Raw genomic sequence first — 27,578 nt, forward strand, 5'->3', positions numbered from 1 at the left:
TATACGTGATTTTGGATAACTCTTGTGTTGTAGCTTTTTATTAAAAAGATCGATTAGACCTTATAATCGGATGACCTTGGTTATTGTCGGTTTGATTCACTTTGGTAATGCAGATTTTATAGGCTGTTTTAACCCATGAAACGAGTTCATTTTTATTGGTTTCACGTAAACTAAAGTAAAACATTATTCTGCACACTTTTCATGTATTGAACTTTTTCGGAAAAAAATCATCTTATGGCAGTTTTTGTTCGTTTTCAGCTTCATATTTTTCGATTGAATTCCGTCTAGATTTTTAGATCAAGCCTTTCTCTTAACCTGTTCAGTTTCTGTTAAATTCGTTCACTTTGTCTTTTAGGAAATTTGATTCTGTACAACTTTCGTTCTTTGAGTTTTGATCAATTCGAATTATTTAAGTATGAAACGGTGTAATTTTATATTTGTTTCAATAAGTTACTTATGATTAAATTATACTAACTTTATTTGTTTTGCAGGATGGTGGGTCTTACTAACTTTTTATGCAGGGCTGACCCACCATATTTCTATTTCTATTTTGTGTATTTTATAATAAATTTATATTTCGTTGTGTACGGACAAGAAACTAAATGCCACCGTGTCTCGAGAAACTACCCATTCGTCTCGGTGCGGTTGGAACTACTTGTCTTGTCCCGTGATAAGAAATAATATACTTTTTGTTTGTGTCTGGTGGATACGTGGGTGTCAATTCTTGTACTCATACCAGTATACCTGTATACTGACCCGTTTTGTCTCTTGGCAACTCGGGTGCGTTCTGTTGGAGCGCAGCTGAGCTTCCTTTGCAGGATTAGTAGGGCCTTTGGTGGTGACAAGAAATAACCGTGATCGTAGGACCTGCCGTTTGGACTGCTTTTATTTTTCTTGAGCTTAGGGTTGATACTAATTTATGTAATTATTATTTTTTTTAATGACCTTAGTATTTTGGAAAATTTGGCTTGGGTTGTAACCTTACATTATTTAAGTTGTTTTGAAGTATTTATTGTTACTGTAACGTTGGATATATTAGATAGTTTATGAAATTATGGTGCATGGTATGATTGGTGTTTTGTTAATTACCTTATTGAGACTAGAATGTTTAGATTTTTGTTTCACCCCTAGGAATTGGATGATGGAATATTGATTGGGGTTTAGTCCTAATTTAATATTTAATTGTCCAAATTTTGGGGCGTGACAGTTTTGTATCAGAGCTCTAGGTTACCCTAGACTTGTGAGAGTTTAGGTGATCCTCGGATTGTGGAAACATGGGTTAGCTAGTTTAGTTTGGTGGTTGAGTTTATTCTAAGTATTTATTAACAAATTCTTTTTATGTGTTTAACTTGAAGGTGGTGGCTAGAAGGTATCTTTAAATTTTTTTAGAACCCATTATAGTATTTTTTTTTTTTGATACTGGTATCTCTCATTGTTTCATATCTAGGCAGTTTGTAGAAAGAGAACACCTTGTAACTACCTCATTTGTCTTGACCTATTTGTGTTGAAACCCCTTTAGGAGAGGCAGTTACTCTTTATGGGATGTGTAAAGATTTTGAGATTGATTTTGCGGGGTAGAGTCTTGTATGCAGACTTAATTATGTTAGGGCTTGCGGGGTTTGTAATTATTTTGGGTACGGATTGCCTGCGAAAGCATTTTGTAACTCTAGATGGTGCTAGAAGGACTATAAATATAGATATTACTAGTAGGTCATGGCTTATCCACACTTATAGCGGTAGAAGAGTGTTAGTGAGGACAAGTCTTCTGTGCTCGGTAGAAATCTCTAAGCAAGATATTAGTGAGGTAGATGTGGTGCGTGAGTTTGAGGATGTTTTTCAAGAGATACCTGGACCTCCTCCCCGACAGGTAGTAGAATTGTGCAATGACTTAGTGTCGGGAATTGCACCCGGAGCTTTTTCTTTACTATTCTTCTGATCGAATTTCGAGACGAGATTCTTTTAAGGTGTGTATATTGTAGCGACCCTAATTTTCTTAAGTCATTTATTTATTATTATGATTATTATATCTTATTTTATTTTTGGCTTTATTAATTGTGTAGGTTACATAAGAATTTAATGTGTTATTTAATGAATTTAATGTGGTAATTAATTAATTTAATGTGGTATTTAATTATATATAATTAATCTAATTATTTATATTTGTTTTATATATAAAAAAAAAAAGGTGTTACGTGTATTGATTTTATAAAATATATTTATATATGTTTATTTGTGTTGAATTTATATATCATAATATTATATAATGTTATTAGGTTATTATATAATATACTAGGGTTGAACCACAAAAGTTTGTGTAAAGAAGATTCACTCTGGCAGCAGCTTCGGGGAAGAGAGAGAGAGAGAGAGAGAGAGAGATTTATCAAAAAGAAGAGAAGTTCTGTGTGCGGCTGAGTAACAGTGCAAACCGTGAGGGAGAGAAAAGAGAGACGGTGAAGGAAGAGGGAAAAAATAGAAAGATTAGGGTTTTGTTTTGGTGGCTCCTTTAGTTCTCCAAATATTTTATTGACCTTCAAAATAATATTGTGAGTACAAAACCCACTTTCCTTGATTTATGTTTAATTCGTTGTTTTATTTAATTATTTATTTTTATTTGTTTGATGTTAGTTTGATTTTGTTTTATATAAAGATGATAGATTAATTTTAATTATTTTGATTAGTTGTGGAAATAAGATTTAGGGTTTATAGATGATAGATTGATTTTAAGTATTTTGACTAGTAGTATATGTAAAGTTTAGGATTCTTAGATAAGTGATTGATTTTAATTACTTTGATTAGTTGTGTGGGTAAACTTTAGGGTTTTTAGATGATTGATTAATTTTAATTACTTTGATTAGATATATATGTAAAGTTTAAGATTTTTAGATGATTGATTAATTTTAAGTATGTTTATTAGACGTATATGTAAGGTTTAAGATTTTTAGATGATTAGTTGATTGTAATAATTTTAATTAGTTGGGTATGAAAGGTTTGGGATTTTTTAGACGATTGATTAATTTTAATTATGTTGATTAGACGTATATGTAAGATTTAGGATTTTTACATGATTAATAGATTGTAATAATTTTAATTGGTTGGGTATGAAAGGTTTGGAATTTTTTTTTAGACGATTGATTAATTTTTATTATGTTGATTAGACGTATATATAAGATTTAGGATTTTTAGATGATTAATAGATTGTAATAATTTTAATTAGTTGGGTATGAAAGGTTTGGGATTTTTTTTAGACGATTGATTAATTTTAATTATGTTGATTAGACGTATATGTAAGATTTAGGATTTTTAGATGATTAATAGATTGTAATAATTTTAATTAGTTGGGTATGAAAGGTTTGGGATTGTTTTAGTCGATTGATTAATTTTAATTATGTTGATTAGACGTATATGTAAGGTTTAGGATTTTTAGATGATTAATAGATTGTAATAATTTTAATTAGTTGGGTATGTAAAGTTTGGGATTGTTTTTGATGATTGACTAATTTTAATTATGTTGATTAGACGCATATGTAAGGTTTTAGGATTTTTAGATGATTAATTGATTGTAATAGTTTTAATTAGTTGGGTATGTAAGGTTTGGGTTTTTTTTTAAGGTGATTGATTAATTTTAATTATGTTGATTAGATGTATATGTAAGGTTTAAGGTTTTAGATGATTAATTGATTGTAATAATTTTAATTAATTGAGTATATAAGGTTTAGGATTTTTAGATAATTGATTAATTTTAATTATGTTGGTTAGATGTATATGTAGGGTTTAGGATTTTTAGATGATTGATTAATTTTAATTATGTTGATTAGATGTATATATAAGGCCTAAGATTTTAGATAATTAATTGATTGTAATTATTTTAATTAGTTGGATATGTAAGGTTTAGAATTTTTAAATGATTGACTAATTTTTAATTATTTTGATTAGACGTGTATGTAAGGTTTAGAGTTTTTGGATGATTGATTGATTTTAATTAATTGCATTAGTTGGGTATGCAAGGTTTAGGGTTTTATTTTGGGTGACTTTATTAATTCTTTGAGTGATTCTTTAATCTTCAAAAATAATTGTGAGTATAAAATCCACTTCCCTGGATTTATATTTAATTCTTTTTATTTATTTATTTATTTGATATTAGTTTGATTTTGTATTTACACAAAGATGATAGATTGATTTTAATTATTTTGACTAGTGGTGTATGTAAAGTTTAGGGTTCTTAGATAATTGATTGATTTTAATTACTTTGATTAGTTGTGTAGGTAAAGTTTAGGGTTTTTAGATGATTGATTGATTTTAATTATTTTGATTAGTTGTATATGCAAGATTTATGATTTTTATATGGATTGATTTCATAATTGTAATCATACTCATGATTATATAAAATTAAAATAAATTTAGAATCCATAGATATTGGTTAGAGGATGGATTGATTCATTGTTTTTATTTACTTATTTATTTTTATTTGATGTTGGATTGATTTTGTATTTGCATGTAGATGATGAATTGATTTTAATTAGATTGATTAGTTGTGTATGCCATGTTTAGGATTTTTATATGAATTTATTTTATGATTGTAATTACACTCATGGTTATATGAAATTGATATTAATTAAGAACATATAGATAAATTCCTTATACTCGACCATGACTCCATGGATTGTTGTTTTATTTGAGTGATGGGGAAAAAGAGTGTATAAAAAAAGTGAGGATTATGAGAGTTGTTTAATGCCTTATGCCCGGCATTGTTATATTTGTCTCATGATGTTGATGAGATGTTATTTATATTGTTGCCTCGTTCTCATGAGTAGACGAGTGCTTTGATTTGCGCGCGTACGTATATGCTAACCATCCGAGGAGTGTGAGTCAAACTCGGGACGATATCCCCGTGCAAGTTTGGCTTCGGAGCGGTGTTAGGTATATGGGAGGCACATGGGATATATGTGTAGGCCGGAAGGGGAGAGCCGAAGTGGTGGAGTTAAGGAACAAAGAATTTAATTATGAATTTATTAGAATAGTGTGTATGGTACTATTATGTACATGATAAAAAAATAGTAAACGATCTTGATAAATTATGAAATTTGAGCAGAAGCATGTATACGTGATTTTGGATAACTCTTGTGTTGTAGCTTTTTATTAAAAAAATCGATTAGACCTTATAATCGGATGACCTTGGTTATTGTCGGTTTGATTCACTTTGGTAATGCAGATTTTATAGGCTGTTTTAACCCATGAAACGAGTTCATTTTTATTGGTTTCGCGTAAACTAAAGTAAAACATTATTCTGCACACTTTTCATGTATTGAACTTTTTCGGAAAAAAATCATCTTATGGCAGTTTTTGTTCGTTTTCAGCTTCATATTTTTCGATTGAATTCCGTCTAGATTTTTAGATCAAGCCTTTCTCTTAACCTGTTCAGTTTCTGTTAAATTCGTTCACTTTTTCTTTTAGGAAATTTGATTCTGTACAACTTTCGTTCTTTGAGTTTTGATCAATTCGAATTATTTAAGTATGAAACGGTGTAATTTTATATTTGTTTCAATAAGTTACTTATGATTAAATTATACTAACTTTATTTGTTTTGCAGGATGGTGGGTCTTACTAACTTTTTATGCAGGGCTGACCCACCATATTTCTATTTCTATTTTGTGTATTTTATAATAAATTTATATTTCGTTGTGTACGGACAAGAAACTAAATGCCACCGTGTCTCGAGAAACTACCCATTCGTCTCGGTGCGGTTGGAACTACTTGTCTTGTCCCGTGATAAGAAATAATGTACTTTTTGTTTGTGTCTGGTGGACACGTGGGTGTCAATTCTTGTACTCATACCAGTATACCTGTATACTGACCTGTTTTGTCTCTTGGCAACTCGGGTGCATTCTGTTGGAGCGCAGTTGAGCTTCCTTTGCAGGATTAGTAGGGGCTTTGGTGGTGACATGAAATAACCGTGATCGTAGGACCTGTCGTTTGGACTTCTTTTATTTTTCTTGAGCTTAGGGTTGATACTAATTTATGTAATTATTATTTTTTTTTAATGACCTTAGTATTTTGGAAAATTTGGCTTGGGTTGTAACCTTACTTTATTTAAGTTGTTTTGAAGTATTTATTGTTACTGTAACGTTAGATATATTAGATAGTTTATGAAATTATGGTGCATGGTATGATTGGTGTTTTGTTAATTACCTTATTGAGACTAGAATGTTTAGATTTTTGTTTCACCCCTAGGATTTGGATGATGAAATATTGATTGGGGTTTAGTCCTAATTTAATATTTAATTGTCCAAATTTTGGGGCGTGACACCCTTTTCATAGGGGTATTTCACCATCTGATGCAGAGTGGACGAGACGGCCTTCACTCGATGCCGCCACGGTCTCCCCAAAAGCAGGTTGAAAGTTACCGGAACTTCTAAGACATGGAAATCTATCTCATGCTGTCCTGGCCCAACTTTAGTCTGAATTTTCACCGTCCCCATGACCTCTCTACTTGTGTTATCGTATGCCCGAATTACTTGGGCTGTTGGTAAAAAGTCCGCGATTTTCAAGCCGATCGCATACGCTGTCCTTGCCGGGCAGGCGTTGATGGCGGATTCGGTATCAACAAGAACCACCGGTATCCATTTATTCTTACACTCCACAGAGATGTAGAGTGGTTTGTTATGGTTTGCCCCCTTAGGTGGCAGTTCCTTGTCGGAGAAAGTCAGCGTCGGGGTAGCCCCTCCCGGAAAAACTAATCCTACTAGCTGTTCTGGCGTGGTTTCTATCGAAAGCTTTGTCTTGTCCATGGCTGATAGGACAGCCTGTCTGTGCACTCGTGATGCCATAAGCAGTCCCCAGATGGAGATGTCTGCTTGTATCTTTTTTAGCTATTTGAGCATAGCCTCCTCTTCAAGTTGTTTCTCTTCTTGCTTCTCAGCCTCCCTATCCTTCCCAAGAGCCTCTGGTTGATCTAGGTGTGGGGGTTTGAAGTACCGCCCGCTCCGTGTCATATGGTCGACTTCTCCAAGGTACTAGGTGTCATCGGGTTGGTTGTTCCCCCAATCTTTGTCCGTATGTGCAAGACATAAATCCTCATCTTCCCACCACATTCCATCAGCAGCCGACAGACACCTGTCCGGCTCTGGTATGACTGTTCTCGTACTCGCGGTACCTTCCATCCCTATGCTCACAGCATTCTCTGTTCCTGTGCACACAGCAGTTTCAGTCCCTACATGGGCCTTTGCCTTTCTGATTCTCGCGGGATCTTCAAATCTTTCTTGTTCCAACCGTATCAACGCAGCTGGCTACTCAATAATTCTTGTATTCAGAATGCTCCAATCCCGAGCGAAATTCTTGACACTGGCATTCTCCGGCGATGTATTCTGTTTTCCGACTCTCTCGACTGTCACCGACATTCGTGCCCCTGCCGTACCCTGTCCAGGTTGGAACTCTTCCACCACATCCGGTTGATCATCCAACCACCCAGTAGCCTCTGCTGATTCCTCATAATCAAACCAGTTGACTGTTGCGCCCCCTGGATCTTGGTCACTGTAAAACTGGAGATTGGCAAGGTCCTCTTCCACAGCCCTTAAATCATCTGTTCCCTGTCCCAGACTATCCCCTTAGATCACACACAGTTCTCCCCATGTTGGCAATTCCACATCTGGCCCATCCTGGCCTATTGATGAAATGTAGTCACCCGGACTATATGTCTTCTCAAAACGGCTCCCAGATTTTGCAGACTCTGACTCAACAACCTTCTTCTCCTTTGGGATCTCCTCTCTCCTGTTCTCGATAGTCACCACCGTTGGCTTAGGTCGGGTCATGAAGATGTCCATCATGCACAAGTTGGTGCAGTCGGGAAGGAATACCTCCACTTAGGCAGGTGGGAAGGAGTGATATAGATGCTAGGATCGTAAGGCACGACCCCAATTTGGATGAAGTTGATCCTTTTAGGCGGTGGAGCTTGGTTATGTGTGGGGAGAGGGTTTGTTGTAACATTGGGTTTCTCGGGAGGCAGAATCACCCCGTTATCGATGAGATCTTGAATCTCATGACGTAATCGGAAGCACAGATCGGTGTCATGACCGTGCTGTTGGTGAAATGCGCAATACTTGGCTGGGTTGTGGGTAGGGGGAAGTCTTTCTAGTAAGGGTCGCGGTTCTAGAGGCTTCAAATGCCCTTTTCTGATTAAAACCCCCAGAGCTTTGGATAGGGGCATATACAGTGGAGCGAAGGTTCTTGTGTTTTTGGGTGGGTATTTGGCTGTTTGGGTATGGCTTCCGGACGCGCTGGAGAATGGTGCAGCTGCCATGGTTCTTGGAGGAGGGGTGGTGGTGACCATGCTCACTTCGGAGACTCTTGTAGTTGTAGTACCGCTCGGGCCTGCATTAGTGTTGCGGTTGAAAGTTCTTCGGGGTTGTTCCCGGTCATTATCAATTAAGCCTTGCTTTAAGGCATCCTCAATCTGCATCCCCATTTCATGTAGATCAGAAAAGGTAGGGAAGGGGAGTACAATCATCTTTTGCATCAACTTCAGCTGAAGATTGCGCACAATCATCCGAATCTGGTCTTTGTCTGTAGGCCTTAAGGTCATCATCGAAGCCTTGGCCCTCCATCTGGTCACGAATTCTGAGAAACTTTCTTTAGGCTTTTGCCTTGTTGTCTCGAGATCACGGATTGTAATCTCGATTTATGTATTGTATGAGTATTGCGTAATGAAGGCCTTGGCCATCTCGTCCCAGTTTCTCTTGACATCATCTTCTAATTTGGCATGCCATACGGCTGCCACACCCGACAGGGTTCGGCCGAACAGAGACAGCTTTTGAAGTCTGCTGAGGCCCATTGGCCTTAAGATGTCTGAAAACAGTCTCAGGTGCACCATGGGGTCCCCGGACCCATCAAATCGATCAATGTGCGACATTTTGAATCTGTGAGGCAGCATCACAGCTGCGTCGGTATATCCATCTTCGATGTCGGGGATGGTCTTGACTCCTTGGGATCTCTTGAATAGCTTTTCGAGCTTGCTCAACTTCAATGCTGTGGGTTTTGTCTCGAACTCAAAGGGAGAGTCCGGTAGGTTGGTGGGTGTTTTGGATAACTGGGGTTGGATTTGGGGTAGGATCGGGGGTATAGGTGGTCCCGTGGGAATGTCCGTATCATTCTGAACATTAGCTGTCTCCCCGGGGGTTGGAATTCCTGGCGGGGGAGGAGCTTGCTGCGAAGCAGATGCTCCGGTTTGCTGCTGTAACCTCACGATTAATTCTGCTTGTTCATTCATAACCGTGGCTTGCTGCTTGGCGAACTCTGCCTGTCGGACAGCATCCTGCTGCATCATTTTCATACTCTCTTGGAGCTGGCGCACCATCTCCTCTAAATTGGCCATACTATTCTGCTCTGACTGAATTATCGGTATATGTTCCCTTTCTGTGGGAGAAGCAGAATCCTGATCCCTACTGTACACAGGTGGGGTAGACAAAGCCCTCTGTACTGACTGTTGAACTGATGCCCTCTGCCTAGCTGTCCTTCGTCTAGTAACAGGGGGTAGAGTGTGGTACATTGGTTGTCCGTCTACCAGATCCTCAGATCGATGGAGTCGACGACCTCTAGTCCAGAGTGCTTGGGAAATATCTACTGGTTCAGAAGCAATTGTGTTCGACTACCTAGTAAAAAGATAAATAAAGAGTATAAATAAACAGACAATTGGACAGCGTAACAACGTAAAATAAACACAGCACACAGCTGGGTATCACAACAAATTGCCAACAAGCTGAATGCACTGTTCCTTAATTACTGATCACTGTTTCCAAATCGTTGCCCCTAAGTCTGAATCTGATACCCGTAGATGACTGATTCCCAAAAACACCGATGCCCGCAGGCCTGACACTCAGACTTGCGAACTGATATGTGTGTTCCCTGCATAGATACACTCTAAAAACACATAGCAAGTAAAAGAGAGCCAAAACACCCCTAAGTTGGGATAGGGTTTCCCTGTCCTATTTTGTCAGGAGCTAGGGTTTCACTATGCATGCAGCAGTTTTCAAACAACCTAACATCGGGTAAGCAACCTGTCCTAGTTTGGAATAGTCACTATGGATTTCGATATGCACTAGGTCGAATGGTCGAAAAGGGTGCCCCGGTAAAACCGGGGTTTGTGTTCCCATACTGTCAGAGCCCACAACCGATCAGCCTTATGGCATGCTTTGACAAAGTCAAGCCTCCGACAAACCGTTCAGGAATGGCAGATGGCAAACACGGTGTCCTAGGCGCACCAATGCACATGCAATGCAAAGAGACACATAAATGAAATCAAAACAGGATATCATGAGTTCGAGTCAAGCTCTCTAACATCCCCAGCGGAGTCGCCAGAAACTGTAGACGTCCCCAAATGCCCCGGGAGGACGAGTCCCGTTCTGTTCGTTTTGGGTTCACTATAGTTCAGGACACTCAAATTGTCACGGTCTTAATCTGAACCAAAGAGTCCAAATCTGGCAAATCGTTTTGAGAAAAATAGATTTTTAGAAAAGAAGTGCCAAACATGGACTGCTTTGCCAGATACAGAGTCGCTACCTAAATATTTTATTTTGGGAAATTTAGGAAACCCTAACTCAGTGCCAAAGGCCACGTGTCCGTCATCACCAAAGTTGCCTCGGCTCGGGAACTTGGGTACGATTGGGGAAGGTTAGCTATGAGCACCCCCTCTCGCCCGATCAAAGATCGGCCTCTACTAATCGTGATATCTTGTTTTAAAAGCATTATGAGTTCCTATTCTGATTATTAGCTTAGAATTACTATGTTAGCTTAGAAAATGGTTTGCTACTCGTAAGTAGGCTAAAATGCAAGTTTTGCCACCCTCAAGTGGGCTTTAGAAAAGATGGTTTTGCCACTATCTAGTGGGCTTAAAACTCACAGTTTTTAATACATTATTCCAATTTAGGTAATTCAACCTCCACCCACAGGCATTCAAGTAGTTATATCACATAAGCAAGTAGCCTCATGGTAAGCATGCTGTCATGGCAACACTCACATGCATGCAAGGATGCTAAAACATAAATGCTCACCGAGTACTCCAAGCCAAAACAGAAACTAGTTAGTAATCATATGCATGATCCTAGTTCATGTTAAGATGGCTAATGCAACACATGCAAGATGCAGCTACAATAGGCTCGGCCAATCTATGGATGACGTATGATGATGTTACAACTAACACGTATTCAACTTGGAATTGAAATACAATGCAGTTAGTATGATGCGTCGAGCCCGGTGCATGCAAGACAAATGTATGGATGCACGCATGCATAGCATAAGGTATGCTAAATCAAATATGACCTAATACTAACCATCAAAAGCAGGTAAGTAAAAGGGAGAAAGAAGTGGGGGTTGGAAGACATGCACACATGCACCCACACTTATTACAAGTTAGCCCTCACTCGGAGGGACCGAAAGAATAATACAATTTAACTAACTAACAAGCTAATCAAATATTATAGACCACCTAATTAATTAAGAAAATTAATTAATCTAATTTAAGCAATAAACAGCCTCGGGAAGAGGGTCCAATGCGATGCGTGCTCGATTCCGCTTGGATGTCACTGCCATGCACAAGCTGCCTCTACTTTGACTGTTCTGCTTCTCTGAAGACTGCACAAGTCCCAGGGTTGCTTCTCTGAGCGCTGTGGAGCACCACCGGCCGTGAGGAATAGTCACCGGCCATGGGGAATGGTCATCGGCCATAAATTAATCCATCGGCCGCTTATGGATGGCCCGTCGGCACTGCAGATGGCCGGTCAGCCAAATTTTCCTGCAGAATCTGTTTTTGACAGCAGCAGAGGGAAAAACATAGCATGGCAATGCATTTCAAGCGAATGTGTACATGGGCACTCTCCCAATCATGTTATGGACTCAAGGGAGCGTGGTCCTCGACCCTCGGGCCATCAATTATGCATGATGGCCTAATAAGCCATGTTTGCAACTTAATGTAAAAATGCATGTAACAAAGAGGAGATGAATGCCAACACCCTATCATGTTGGGGTCAAGGGGCTTGGCGACCGAGGGTTGAGACGTGTTTTGTCACTTGAAGTGCAAACACTCCTCAGCCCTCAAGTTTTGCTTGACACCCCAAACCAAACAATGCAATGCATGTATACAAATTTGGCTCAAAGATGCAACATGAATAATGCAATGCGAATGGGGCAAACCTCAGCCCACCCCAAAATAGTGACAAAAGATGCCTAAAATGATGAACAAATACTCATGTAAGCATACACACCAATAGGCCCAAGATTAAGGCATAACCAAGGGGTATTCTACTACCACTACCCCAAGCCAACATGGCATGAGCTATACAACCAAAAACAGAGTTTGGATGCATTGAAATAAGTCCTAAAACCCTCTGATATGGCAGCCCCGAAGGCTTAAACACTTAGGCATGCACAATGCTCATTTCAAGGCATAAAAGGATGCATCTTCAAAGCATGAAAGAGGTGATGAATGCAAGCATACAAGCATGGTTTGGGGACTGACATGACATGGAAAATGACTCAATCTCAATGAAATAGGCCAACTAGGACATGTTTATGGCTCACACACTTTGGGCTCACAAGCCAAAATGCATAGCAACCACATCAAACATGTCAAGCATGACCAAATCAGTAACCAACAGACCTTAAGCATGGAAAAATAATGCTAAAACCTTCTTAGGAACAAGCCAAAAACATGCTCAAATGATATGCTACAACATGATACACTTTAAGCCAAATGATGGGATTTCAAAGAAAGTGTATTATACATGCAAAAGGCCAAAAAAAACCAACATGAGGCAGAGACAATACATGCTAAATGAGCACCAAATAAGCTCTGAAATAAAGCCAAACAAGACTAGGCATGCATGCTACCATATTGAGCCAAATATGCAAACAAAAGAGAGAGCAAAGGAGAGGGGTGTCCCTCCCCTAAGAAAAACCTCAAAACCTCTTCTTCACCACTGAAAATCCATTGTATTTCAGTGGTGAGAAAGCCAATACATAAGAGTAACCAAAGCCTAACAAAAGAGCACAAAAAGAGGCCTAAGAAGGGGAGGTCGGCCCCAAACAACCAAATGACCTTAATGAAAGATCTCAAGCATGAAAATATAAGACTTTTTTCAGTTATACACAAAGTCTAAAACAGCAAGCAAGGTAGGAAAAAATCTAGTGCAAGATTGGGGAATCTAAAGTAAGAATGTTACCCTTGAAGAACCCTTGAGGAACAGCAAGATCAGCCACCTTCCTATGATCAAAACCAGTCCAAAAACTCAAGAACAAACCCTCTAAGCCTCTCAAGGTCGAAGTGTGGTGTAATGGTGTGTGTCTTAGTGCAAAACTAAGGTCAAAACACACTTTTAGGCCACAAAACACACACAAAAGAGGAGAGAGAGGGAAATATATATATATATAGAGAGTGATGTATATCAGAATATGTGTATAAGCTCTGGTTTTTTTCGTTCAACCTCCAACAATGGAGGAGGGGGGCTCTATATATAGACAAAACAAAGGTTTGAAGCTTCTCAAAGAAGCTAAACAAAAAAAGGGGTCAAAGGGGGCAAAGGGGGCAAATGGGGCAAGGCTTCCTGAGGAAGCTAGGACATCTGGCAAGCTTCTTGAGGAAGCTTTGACAAAGGGTCAAGAAGCTTTGACCAAAAGGGTGCAAAAAGGGTAAAACAGCCACATGTATGCCCCGGGGCAGCTAGCATGCACCATGCCTGAAAAAGGTAAAAAGGTGCTACCGGCCAGAAAAGGAGGTCACCGGCCAAACAGCCAATGGTATAATTCACCAATGGCCGGTAGCCTTAAAACATGGCCGGTGGCCTCAAACCAAGGTTGGTGGGTGTCAGGGGTAGCTAACAAGCTACTTTCTACCCTCAGAAGCAAAAACACAAGTGTTTGGTGCAAAACCAAACACAGAACAGTCGAGTTGAGAGATCCTGAGGCAAGGCGCGTAGCCGAGACCTCCGGGAACTCAAAACGAAACACAAACATGAGTAATCACCGAGCGTTCGAGCGGTGACGTCCAAGTCTTGAGGACAGTCAAAAATGGGGTGTCTACACCGATATATTGTTCCTAGTAGTCAACTAAAACCTGAGGTTGATCTGCCTGCCTTATTTTCTATTAATGCTGTCAGAGAGGATGTATTTGAACAAAGGTTAGATGATTTGGCTGACCTAGAGAAGGACTTGGCCAATCTCCATTTCTTTGAAGAATTAGACCTTGGGAATGTGCAGATGGGATGGTGGGAACCGAAGAATTCCAATCATGGTTGGTCAAGGGATGATGAAGTTTCTGATAAGGAAACTGAGAGAAAAGGAGATGAATTGAGACTTGATTCCGAAAAACTTGTTAAAAGTGGTGAAAGAAAGAGTTTTGAAGGAAAAGAAGAAGAACCAGAAAGCCATTTAGAGTCTATTGTGGGAATGATTCAACCAGAGCCTGATAATTGCCTTTTGGCCATCGAGGGCGAATAGTGGGATGACAGTGACCTGCAGCTCGCCCATACTGATAATGAATGGATGAGTAGGGTGCTTGACGAGACGTGGTACATAGAAGAAATTGATCATATGACTAGGAGTGGGCACTACTTTAAGCCTCCACACCTAGACCAAGAAGAATCCTCAGGCAAAGACAAAGAGATTGAGAAAGAGAAAGAGAAGGAGCTAGAAGAAGTCCTGGTTCTAAAGCAGTTGAAGAAGATCCATGTAAACATTTCCATCTAGGGTCTTCTCATGGCTTCCTGAGAACACCGACAGGCAATGTTATCAACTTTGAGCAAGACTAATCTGTCGATTGATACAACTCCCGAGCACTAAGTGTCACTAATCACCCTGAGAGAAACAGTCCCAACAATAACTTTTGCTGACAAAGAGCTGCCAACAGAAAGGTCAGGACACAATAAGCCTCTATATGTGTTATGGTTGGTCAAGCGATGACGAAGTTTCTGATAAGGAAACTGAGAGAAAATAAGATGAACTGAGACTTGATTTTGGAAAACCTATTGAAAGTGGTGAAGGAAAGAGTTCTGGTGGAAAAGAAGAAGAACTAGAAAGCCATTCAAAGTCTATTGTGGGAATGATTTGAGCAGAGCCCAATAATTGCCTTTCGGCCATCGAGGGCGAATGGTGGGATGACGGTGACCTGTAGCTCACCTATACTAATGATGAATGGATAAGTAGGGTGCTTGACGAGACGTGGTACTCAGAAGAAATTGATCATATAACTAGGAGTGGGCGCTACTTTAAGCATCCGCACCTAGACCAAAGAGAATCCTCAGGCAAAGACAAAGAAATTGAGAAAGAGAAAGAGAAAAAGAAGGAGCTAGAAAAAGATCTAGTTCTAAAACAACTGAAGAAGATCCATGCAAACATTTCCATCTGGGGTCTTCTCATGGCTTCCCGAGAACACCGACAGGCAATGTTATTAGCTTTGAGCAAGGTTAAGCTGTCGATTGATACAACTCCCGAGCAGTTAGTGTCACTAATCACCCCAAGAGAAACAGTCCCAGCAATAACTTTTGCTGACAAAGACCTGCCACCAGAAGGGTCATGACACAATAAGCCTATATATGTGTCACTGGAGTGCAGAAAGAAATGGGCCTTGATCGTTTTGATTGACACCGGGTCATCCATCAATGTTTGCCCGACGCGCATTGCCTATGCGATAAGGTTAAAGCTGATAGATTTCATGCCTACTACTCAATTGATCCGGGCCTATGATAATACTAGTCGAGAAGTGATGGGGACAATCAAAGTACAAATAACAGTGGGTCTATCTGAGCACGAGGCTGAATTTCATGTCATGGATGTTCCCGTAACATTCAACTTGCTATTGGGAAGGCCTTAGCTTCACCAGATGAAAGCTGTATCATCTACACTGCATCAATTGGTAAAGTACCCGTATAACGGAGGAATTGCCACTGTCTTCGGAAACTCATCCATTCATCCTCCCTTAGAAGTCATAACACCACTATTAGAAATACAACATAGGGAAGAGGATGTGTTCCTATTGGGTTTTACATTGGCAGAGGCCTAGCTAGTTCAAACACTTATGGCAGAAGACGAAGGAAAGTATGTCAGCGCTTAATCAATCTACCTCATGAGCAAATTGGGGCATATTTCGGGATGGAGTTGGGAAAAAGTGGTAGAAAATGTATCGCTACAACAAATGAAGTATCCCATAACCCATATGCATTTGGGTTAGGGTATACACCTACAGCGGAGGACTGGAAAAGGAAAGGCGAAGAGATCAAGGCGAAATGAACCATGAAACAATTTGAATTGATCCATAGGCCAATTCATGGAACTTTGAATAGGCGCTTTGTTCGTGAGGGAGAGGATTTTCCTTTCTGTGGATTTCCCGAACCATGGATTAACCAAAGGGACAAGAAAAGATATCCCGAATTTGAAATCTTTTTCAATCACCAACTTTCTGATAATGACGAGGAACAGACAGATCTGAGTGTCAACATTGGTCAAGACATTGACGGCAACAGCGTGGATAAAATCATGGGTCTAACACTAGCTAGTTTGCTGAAGGAGCCGAATACTAGTGTCGAAACATTGAACGTGGGGGATATGACTATTTCTGTGATCGAGGAAGAAATACCCATGGATTGCTCAAGCTTCATCGTGGATGCGGTGAATGGCACACAAGCAAATTGGCATGTTGAAAAAAGTTTTATTAAGAATTTTGAATTGCTTATCGAGTCTGAATCTGTTGGCCTTGATGGGTTAGAGTCAGATTCAAGTGTGTCAAAGTCTTTTTTTGCTTTTTCTTTTTCTTTTGAGTCTATTGCAATTGTTGAGCCTGAGATTCTAAATGAAGATTTTGTGATTTCTGCTTACTTCTCTATGCCTATAGTTCATAGCATTGACTAGGATTTTTAGAATTTTGATGAAAACGAAGAGGAAGAAATTCCTCCGGCTTTGAAAAACTTAATCAACTAGGAGGAAGAAAGGCGTACTAAGCTGTTGGTTGATGAAATTATTTCTGTCAATGTGGGTACTAAAAAGGATCCTCACTTATTCCAGATTCATTCCACTTTATCTTCGGAGAAACGCTAGCAATTAGTTGTTTTATTAAAGGAATTCAAAGATGTTTTTGCGTGGTCCTACGAAGATATGCCTAGAATTGATCCTGAGATTGTACAACATCGTATTCCTCTTAATCTGGATGTCTGACCTATCAAACAGAAGCGTCATAGAATTCATTCGGATTGGGCACTGAAAATCAAAGAAGATGTTACTAAACAAATCAATGCTGGGTTCTTGCTTGTACCTGAGTATCCGATTTGGCTAGCCAACATTGTGCTAGTCCCGAAGAAAGACGGCAAAATCAGGGTTTGTGTTGATTTTTGAGATTTGAACAAGGCTAGTCTGAAAGATGACTTTTCTTTGCCACATATTGATGAATTGGTAGGCTTCACTGTAGGGCATGCCTTAATGTTATTCATGGATGGTTTTTCGGGATATAATTAGATCCTTGTGGCTCCAGAGGATAGAGAAAAGACTGCATTTACTACACCATGGGAGACATATTGTTACAGGGTCATGCCATTTGGTTTGAAAAATGCCAGGGCCACTTATTAGTGAGCTGCCACCACATTGCTGCATGATATGATCCATAAGAAAGTTGAGGTGTGTGTGGATGACATGATTGTCAAGTCCAAAGATTAGGAGGGCCATTATACCGTATTGAAGAAATTTTTTGAGAGAATTAGTAAATAGAGGCTGAGGCTGAATCCACAGAAATGTACCTTTGGGGTCACCGCGGGCAAGATGTTGGGATTTCTAATCGCACAACGAGGAATTGAAGTTAATGCATCTAAAATTAAGGCCATCTTAGAAATGCCACCACCAACGACTGAAAAGGATGTGTGGGGCTTTCTAGGAAAAGTGCAATTCATAAGGAGGTTTATTTCGAAATTAATTTTAACTTGTGAACTACTATTTGGTCTGTTGAAGAAAGGGAAGAGGTTTCAATGGGATGACCGGTGTCAGTTCACTTTTGAGCAAGTTAAGCAGTATTTGCAGAATCCACCCATGTTATCGCCACCTTAGCCAGGAAAAGCACTGATTTTGTATTTATTAGTGACTGAATCAACCGTGGGATGTATGCTTGCACAAAAGTCAGATGAGAAAGTGGAGAAAGCCATCTACTATTTGAGTAAGAAAATGCTTGACTACAAGACCCGCTATACTACCTTGGAAAAGGCTTGCTTGGCTTTGGTTTGGACCACCAGGAAGTTGAGACACTACTTGTTAGATCACATGGTAATTCTAGTTTCAAGATTAGACCCCATCAAATATCTCTTTGAGAAACCAGCTTTTACCAATAGGTTAGCTCGTTGGTTACTTTTGTTTTTGGAATTCAATCTCAAGTATGTTGCTCGCAAATCTATTAAAGAAAGGGCAGTGGCATAATTTCTGGCTGATCACCTGATTGAAGAAGAAAAAGCTATGGATTATTTGTTCCCAAATGAGAAGGTCATGTGGATAGAAGAAAACACTTGGAAATTGCACTGTGATGGAGCGTTCAATCAATTTAGCTACGGGATGTATGTGTTGCTCATAGCACCAGATGATTCTCATATCCCTTTAGCCTTCAAACTGCGATTCAGAGTATCCAACAACCAAACAGAGTATGAGGCCTGAATTGCCGGATTGCAAGCAGCTCTAGCACTAGGGGCAATAAGGTTTGATGTGATTGGAGATTCGAACCTGGTTATCTTTCAAGAGAATAGAGATTGGAAGGTTAAAAAGGAGACAATGAAAGTCTATCATCAGACCTTGGACATGTTGATCTCGAGGTTCGAAAGACGGACATTTACACGTTTGGTGAGAGAGAACAACCGATTTGTCGATGTGTTGGCAACCCTCGCTTCCATGATAAATATACCAGTTGGGGTTAAGATGCACCCAATCATGATAGAACAAAGATATACCATATGAAATGGTAGCTGCAACAGAAGAGGTTCAAGATGAAAACCCTTGGTACTTTGATATTTGGAACTTTTTGGAAAGTAGTATATACCCAGAAGGGGCAAATGCCAAGGACAAAAGGGGAATACGACGTATGGCTACTTAGTTCATCATTTGCAGGGATAAGCTATATAGAAGAGGGCATCTGGGACTGCACAAGTTGTGCGTAGAGGAAGAAAAGGCAAGGCGTATTATGGAGGCCATCCATGGAGGAGAGTGTGGAGCCTATATGAACGGTATAATGTTGGCCCGAAAGATCCTTAGGCAAGGATACTACTAGTTAACCATGGAAAATGATTGTATTGACTTTGTTAGGAGATGCCACAAATGTTAAATCCATGCCAATCGCATGAATATCCCGCCATCAAAACTCTATAACATGACTTTGCCTTAGCCTTTCTTAGTCTGGAGCATAGATGTCATCGGGGCAGTCACACCAAAGAGTTCAAATGGGCATCAGTTTCTCTTGGTTGCCATTGATTATCTTACCAAGTGGGTTGAAGCACAGTCATTTTTAGTGTTAAAAGCTTCACATGTGGCCAAATTCATCAGGAATAACATCATCTGTAGATACAGGGTGCCAAACGAAGTAATTTTAGACAATGGCTTCCATTTCAAAGGAGAAGTGGCAGTTCTACCTGATAAATATAACATGGCTTTTCACAAGTAATCAACTTACAGGCCACAAACCAATGGAGCTGTTGAAGTTGCAAATAAGAACATCAAGACTATTATGTGTAAGATGGTGGAAACTTATAGCGATTGGCCAGATAAACTGCCTTTTGCACATTGGGGATATAGAACATTAATCCGAACGTCTATAGGGGCAACCCCATACTCTTTGGTATATGGAATTGAGGCTGTTTTGCCAATTGAATTAAAAGTACCTTCATTGAGAATTATAGCTAAATGTCAAATAGCAGAAGCTGACTGACAACAGAACCGATTTGAGGAGCTGATGTTGTTTGATGAGCGAAGATTGAAGGTGTTATAACATGTTCAAGGGTACCAACGCAGGATGCCGGAGCATTCAACAAAAAGGTTATATCTAGGAATTTGAGGGAAGGGGACTTAGTGCTGAAAGACAATCGAGCTCCTCTTCACGACCCGAGGGGAAAGTTCAGACCCAATTGGATGGGTCCCTACATCATTAAATCAATCTGGTCAGGAGGAGCAATCATTCTTATAGATTTGGATGGTTTAGAATATTCACAACCAATCAACATGGACAAGCTGAAGAAGTACTATCCTTGAGAGGCTTGCGAGGCTGAAAACCCAGAAGGGCAACCTAGGCAAAAATTAGAGCATAAAAAAAAGATTGAAAAAATAGAAAAATGAAAAAAAATGAAAAGCACGCAAGGTTGAAACCCGAAATGGTGGCTTTGGCAAAAGTTAGAGCGCCAAAAGGAGAGTGTCAATACCCGAGTGAACCTTAGCCGGAACTATGAATGGCTTGATTCCTATCTTTGGGATATGTAGGTAGCTTCATCTTGAAGTTCAGCCCTAATCATTTTTCAACTCACTCATCCCGTCCATGTTTGATTGGTGTATCTTTATTTGACTATGTTATCCAATCTATGTTTAATTAACTTGTTCCGTTTGGTTTAATTGTCCTTAATGATAGGTTCAGTTGCAAGGCAAATTCAGTCATGCATTTCAGTTGGTTGGGTAGTGGCCATTTTCAAATACAGATTTTGTGGACTTTTAATGAAGTTAACTGATTGTCTCAAATTTTTTTTCATATTTTGTAAAATCTATACCATTCTTTGGACCAAAGAGAGAAAATTTCCAGTACTCATAATTTGGCTCACATGATTTCAATACAGAAAATGGAACAAGTGTGCTAAGTTACCTCTCATGTTGATCACAATCGCTTTAGCAGAAAGGAAAAACAAAAAAAAAGGGGGCAAAGTGATGAACTAAGGGCACAGTTGAGTCAGGTTTTCTGTTCTTTACCGGCACTATCGATTTCTCATCACCTTAATCAAGCAATCGCCAGAAAATGCACAGTAGTTATCGTCAGCGATGTTTGTCCGTTGGGCGGTCGATTGGTGTTGCTTTGTTTTGAGTTTATTTTGCTCCGGCAAGTGCAAAAGGGGTGTGTTTGGGATGGTTTTTGCTTCATTTTCATTTCATTGAGTTGTGTTTTGTGTTTTGGTCAGTGATAGACTCAATATTTAGTTCATAATTCATTAAAATGCAGCCATTTTCAAGATCAAAATTCAAAACAAAATGATTTTTATGCTCTGTGTTGTGCCATTCATGCCATCCGAATTTGCAGAACAAACTCATCTTATTAATGCCAGGGTGAACCCTGATCAAAGTTGTACAAAAGAGAATTGAAGCTATAGGTGCCCACTCCAAAACACACACCCAAAAAAAAAAAAAAAAAGCGATAACAAAAACAAAACAAAAAAGGAAATATAGAGGAGGTAATTATTTTCTTAGTTTTCAACAGCAGTCTGACGACAGAGATTACAAAGACAGCTTCGTCGCTCGACTCTATTGTCAGCTCTCTCGCTTCATCTTCACTCCTTTGAAGCTCTTGAAGACTTTGCCTCAGCCTTGGCAGAGCTGCCAAAAGAAATTATTCCCCACTGGCCATCAAATGCGGAGTATGAAGGAACTCCAAATCGAGCCATGAATATGGCCTGTTGTTTAAGCTCTTTGTTATGCTTTTTCAGTCCACTAATTTCTATTTGAGCTTCTTTGTATAAACGTTGAAGCATGGAGAGTTGCACTGACAATTGATACACTTCAAACATCCTGTTTTGTAGTCGACAGGACAAGTTAGAGACCGCAATCACGGTCTCCACGTATGACCTCAACGTATATGAGTTAGCCTCGATGTCAAACTATGCAACCATTATTTTCTCAACTGACATCGCTGGAAAGTTGAGAACATGAGAAGGAGGAGGGGCACGCAGTTGAGGTTTAAGGGAGTCAGAATCGGTTATCTTTATCGTGGACTCGTTGAGGTCTGGAAAGAGAGTGAGAGAACCATAGAAAGAGGCCATGTCAGAGGAAAGTGATGCAAAAGAAAGGGCTTACAGGGTGGTGGCAGAGAGAGCTCGCTGCTTTTTGCTGTCACTCTCTCACATGCCTCGGTTTAAGAAGAGAATGAGGAAGAAGAAGAAGACAATGGGGTGAAGGAGCCGAGACAATCGTTGAAAAAATGGAGGGTCTAGCTTTGTCGTTCAAGTGACGTGTTTGTTGAAATCACGCGCCAGACATGACGCTCGAAGCAGATGAAAGAAGAGAGAGAGACCTAAAGGGTCTAGCTCTGTCGGTTAGGTGACGTATTTGTTGAAATCACGGGCCAGACACAATGCTCAAAGAAGATAAAGGAAGAGAGAGAGAGAGAGAGAGAGAGAGAGAGAGAGAGAGAGAGAGAGAAACAGGAGAGGGGAGAGCGACATGTATATATATATATATGTATACGTGTCTGTATGTCTATGTGTATCTATATGTCTATATGTATATGTATATCTTTTGTATGTATATATATCTGCTTGTATATATTTTGTATGTGTGTATATTGATGTATATGTATACTTCTGTTGTGTATACTGATGCCATTGTACATCGTTTAAACCTGGTTAAAACCTTTCCCCACTCCGTATAAGATACGGTTAGGTAACTCTGTTGGTTACACCACATTTGCTCCTTTCACGTGAAATGCGTTAGGATTGCAAGTTTACTCAGTTAAAACCTTCCCTTTCTCCGTATAAAATACGGCTAGGTATGCTTGTCGGTTACACTATCTTTCCTCCTTTCACGTGAAAAGCATTAGGATTTCAAGTTTACTCGGTTAAAACCTTCCCCTCTCTGTATGAGATACCGTTAGGTACACCTATTGGTTATACCACCTTTGATCCTTTCACGCGAAACGTGTTAGGATTTGTTGTTTACTCGATTAAAATCTTCCCTCTCTCTATATGAAATACGTTGAAATACGCCTGTTAGTTACACTATTGTTATTCTCCTCGGTTAAAACTTTCCCTCTCTTCGTATGAAATTGTTATTCTCCTCGATAAAAAACATTCCCTCTCTCCGTATGAAATATATTGAGATACGCCTATTAGTTATACCATTGTTTCTCTTCGTATGAAATTGTTATTCTCCTCGGTTAAAACATTCCCTCTCTCCGTGTGAAATATATTGAGATACGCCTATTGGTTACACCATTGTTATTCTTCTTGGTTAAAACCTGTCCTCTCTCCGTATGAAATATGTTGAGATACATCTGTTGGTTACACCATTGTTATTCTCCTTGGTTAAAACCTTCCCTCCCTCCATCTGAAATACGTTGAGATACGCCTATTGGTTACACCATTGTTATTCTCCTCGATTAAAACCTTCCCTCCCTCCATCTGAAATACGTTCAGATACGCCTGTTGGTTACACTATTGTTATTCTCCTCGATTAAAACCTTTCCTCTCTCTGTATGAAATACGTCTATTGATTGCTTTGTTCTCTCCTTTCGCGTGAAACATGTTTGGAATTGTTATTTGTTTACTCTTTTCCGTGTGAGGCACAGTTAGATTTGTTTTGATTTAAGTGAGGCTTCTTTAATTCATATGCTTTTAACTTGATTATGGCTCATTGCATCTTATTACGCAATCATGAATTTTCAAAACAACCGGTTACGCAAGGCGTGTGAGTCCAACTTTCAAATTGTATGCCAAGCATGTCATTTTCATTTTGCCCCTGAACTATGCTGGGTTGATTCCTTACAATGGGAAACGTAGGCAACCTTTAGGTTTAACTACTTGCATTGCATCTTGTTCATTTGCCCAAGTCTTACGGCCTTGTCAAAAGGGACATTTTCAGGCTTTAACATTCACTCATGTCATGAAATGACTTCGAGCTCTGTCAAAGAGGCGCAACTGTAGACACCATATTTTGACCGGTCATAAGACTTGGGTACTTTCTGTTAATTACTCGATGATGACAATCAGAATGTGTTTCTCACAGAATTCTCAGAAGAGAGATGGAATTTGAGCTTTAATCCCAACCTTCACATATTTTTGTCTAAACTATTTTAGACCTTAAAACTCTCTTTTCAAAATATTTTGGCAAATGTTTCTACGATATTCCGAGGCTCCCATTTTGATTAAAATATTGCACTTTTTAGTAAACCGAGTATGGATAAAGAGGAAATAAATGGAAGGGAAGTGAACTCTTTCAAAAATATCTAAAAACATCTTCTTTATAGGTTTGGAGTTGAAGGAAATAGGAGGGGATGGAAGAAAACTGGTTTAGGAAAAGGATAAGCATGAAATCGTTAAGAAAGAAATGAAGAACCTTCACTAAATTAGGCATATCTCTTTGTACGCTTGGAATTTACATGTGAGGCCACCACCATTGAAACATAGACTTCTAGGGTTTCAATTTAGAATCAAGAATAACCTAAAACCGAGTCTGGATAAGGGAGATATGCTCGTTTGAAGTTGGGCTTAAGAGCAGATTTTCTTGACCCAACCCAAGACAACAGTAGACCCCCCCCTTTTTTTTTTGGGTTGGGACACCCACATTGACCCATTTTTTGATAGTCATCACCAAATGAGTATACACTTAGCCTTCATTATCTAGTGCTTGATCTATTAGAGATAAGGCTTCAATTTGTCTCCCATTAGCTCCATATCTCCCTTTATGCTCTATTTTGTCTTCCACCATTTCTCCACTTTCTTAGCTTATATGTATACATCAGATTGTTGAGAGGAGGAAGAGGATAGATTAAAGAGAGAATATTTGAGCTAGAGAAAAGAGTGAAAAAAGAGAGAAAAGTTGAGTTTTTGAACTAAAAATATTCTTATCTTCCATATATACCCCATACCTTCCATACAAACTAAAATTCCATCTTTTCTACACCTAAAACTCCTCCAAAAATTCTGAAATACTTGAATTTCTGTAGCTTTGATCAAGAAGAAGAGTGGGTGTAGGTAAAGGTGAGCAAAAACAAGAGAGATAATCACTTTTCACCACATACACCTGCAAGCCATCATTCTAGCAAGAATTTCAAGCTTTCAAATTAAGGATTGAGAACATAATTCATATACTTAAGGGTGATTAAAAGGAAGTTTGGAAATCATGAAGTTCATCATTTCTTGAAAAGGTTTTTCTAGGCCTAGCTGGTCGGCCGGTTAGCTTCTTTTGGACAAGACGACATTGTATTCCGATGTTAACCAACTTTCGGTGGTTTCCAAGGCACATGAAGCTTTTTCTTTTGTTTATTTTATTTTGAGTGTTTTGTGAGATTTTTATTTTGTTGTAATATTCTCCTCATCCCTCTGTAATTTGATTTGTAATTATTCTTTCAAGTGTTGTAATAATTCTCTATCCCGCTTCTTTCTATCCCGTTCTTTTACTTGCTTTCTTTATTTGTGAATATGCATCATGTTTTTTTTTCATTATATCCATTCTTTGCATCCATGTTTCATGCATCTTGATTCGGCTAAGTTTGCATTTGTGGATTTAATCAATTCCTATGTGATTATGTGCGCTACCTCATGTTCTTGAGATGATTCACATGTCATATCTTAGAAATCGAATCTTTAGTTGCATCTCATGAGTGAATTGCATTAGGATTTTGTATATAAGATCATGCATGCTTTACTAACTTTGTTTTGTAGCTTTTCGCAAGACGTCGGTAAATATGTAAGTTTTTATGCTTTAGCAGCCCACTTGTGTGTGTTTTTCTTATTATGTTTAAGCATCCTACCATGTGACTACTTGCTTACTTGATATAGCTGTATGAATGCCCGTGGATAGAGGTTGTGTCACTTAATTCTTCAAAACTCTTTCAAAATACATGAAATTAAATTGTTCCAAAATGAATGGCATAGTCTATACTTGTATGTTTCACATAGTAAATTTTAGGATTTATTAAATAATCAAAACATGAACATATAAAGAAAATAAAATTTATATCATGGTTTAGTAGAGGCCGATCTTTTGATCGAATGAGCAGGGGTGCCTAATAATGACTTTCGCCCCTCATACCTAAGGTTTTGAGCCAAACATCTTTGGTGACAATGAACAGTGGCCTTGGCACGAGTCACGGGTTCCTAATTTTCTCAAATTAAGATCTGGTGATGTAATCCATTTCTGGCAAAAGTTTTCCAATAAAATGGATTTTCTATAAAAGTTGCCAAATTTGGACTCTCATCTATGTTTCGCATTGCACTAGTGAGACTAGATCAAAGAGATCGAGGGTTCGAACTATTTAACGCACACGGGTACCCCCCGGGCATGTTACAGCATGGCATATTTCAACAACTCAAGCCATCTTCTCTGTCTCATATTTAATTCCTTCTGAGTGAACAAATACTTTAGACTCTTGTGATTTGTGAAAACCTGACAAGAAGCTCCATACAAGTAATGACGCCAAATTTTCAAAGCAAATACCATGGTTGCTAATTCTAAATCATGGGTGGGATAATTCTGTTCATGATATTTTAACTAACGAGATGCATATGTTATGGCCTTCCCTCCTTCTATCAATACACAACCTAAACCCTTATGTGAAGCATCACTATAAATCTGAAATACCTCATTATTTGATGGTAGTATAAGAATTGGTGCTATAACTAACCTTGTCTTTAGCTCCTGGAAAGATGATTCTCTATCCTCGATCCATTCATACACCACTCCCTTCTGAGTTAACTGTGTCAATGGTATTGCAACCTTTTAGAAGTCCTTCACAAATTTTCTGTAATAACTTGCCAAACCAAGAAAACAACGAACCTCAGGCACATTAGTAGGTCTCGGCCAATTCCCAATTGCTTTAATTTTGCTAGGATCAATAGCAATACCCTTTTCATTAATCACATGACCCAAAAATGAAATGCTTGAAAGCCAAAACTCACACTTGCTAAGTTTAACATACAATTTTTTGTCTCTTAAAATTTGTAAGGAAAGTCTCAAATGATTCTCATGCTCATCTATACTCTTAGAATAGATCAATATATCATTAATGAAAACAACCACAAACTCATCTAGTATGGCTTAAAGACTTTGTTTATTAAATCCATAAATGTAGTAGGGGCATTGGTTACCCCAAAAGGCATTACCAAAAATTCATAATGGCCATACCTTGTCCAAAACGCCGTCTTGTCCATACCCTCAACCTTAACCTTGAGTTGGTGGTATCCCAACCCGAGATTAATTTTAGAAAAGAATCGTGTTCCATGTAACTGATCAAACAAATCATCAATCCTCGGCAATGGATATTTATTCTTAATGGTTACCTTCTTTAGTTCTCCGTAATCAATATAAAGACGAAGTGTGCCATTCTTTTTCTTAATAAATAAAATTGGTGCACCCCAAGGTCAAGTGCTTGGCCTAATAAAACCCTTATCCAACAACTCTTGTAATTGAAATTTTAACACCTTAAGCTCGGCTAGGGCCATCGTATAAGGTGTTTTGGAAATCGGCTGTGTTCCTAGTATAACATCAATAGTAAATTCTATCTCTTTAACAACCAAATGGCTAGGCAAATCATTCGGATAAACATCGGGAAATTCATTAACAATTGGGATATCATGCAATTCAAGATTTAAATTTATTTAAAGGCCAACTTACAACTT

Source organism: Camellia sinensis, chromosome 5 (genome assembly GCF_055761805.1).
Source record: "Camellia sinensis isolate YWXY chromosome 5, ASM5576180v1, whole genome shotgun sequence".
NCBI lineage: Eukaryota > Viridiplantae > Streptophyta > Magnoliopsida > Ericales > Theaceae > Camellia > Camellia sinensis.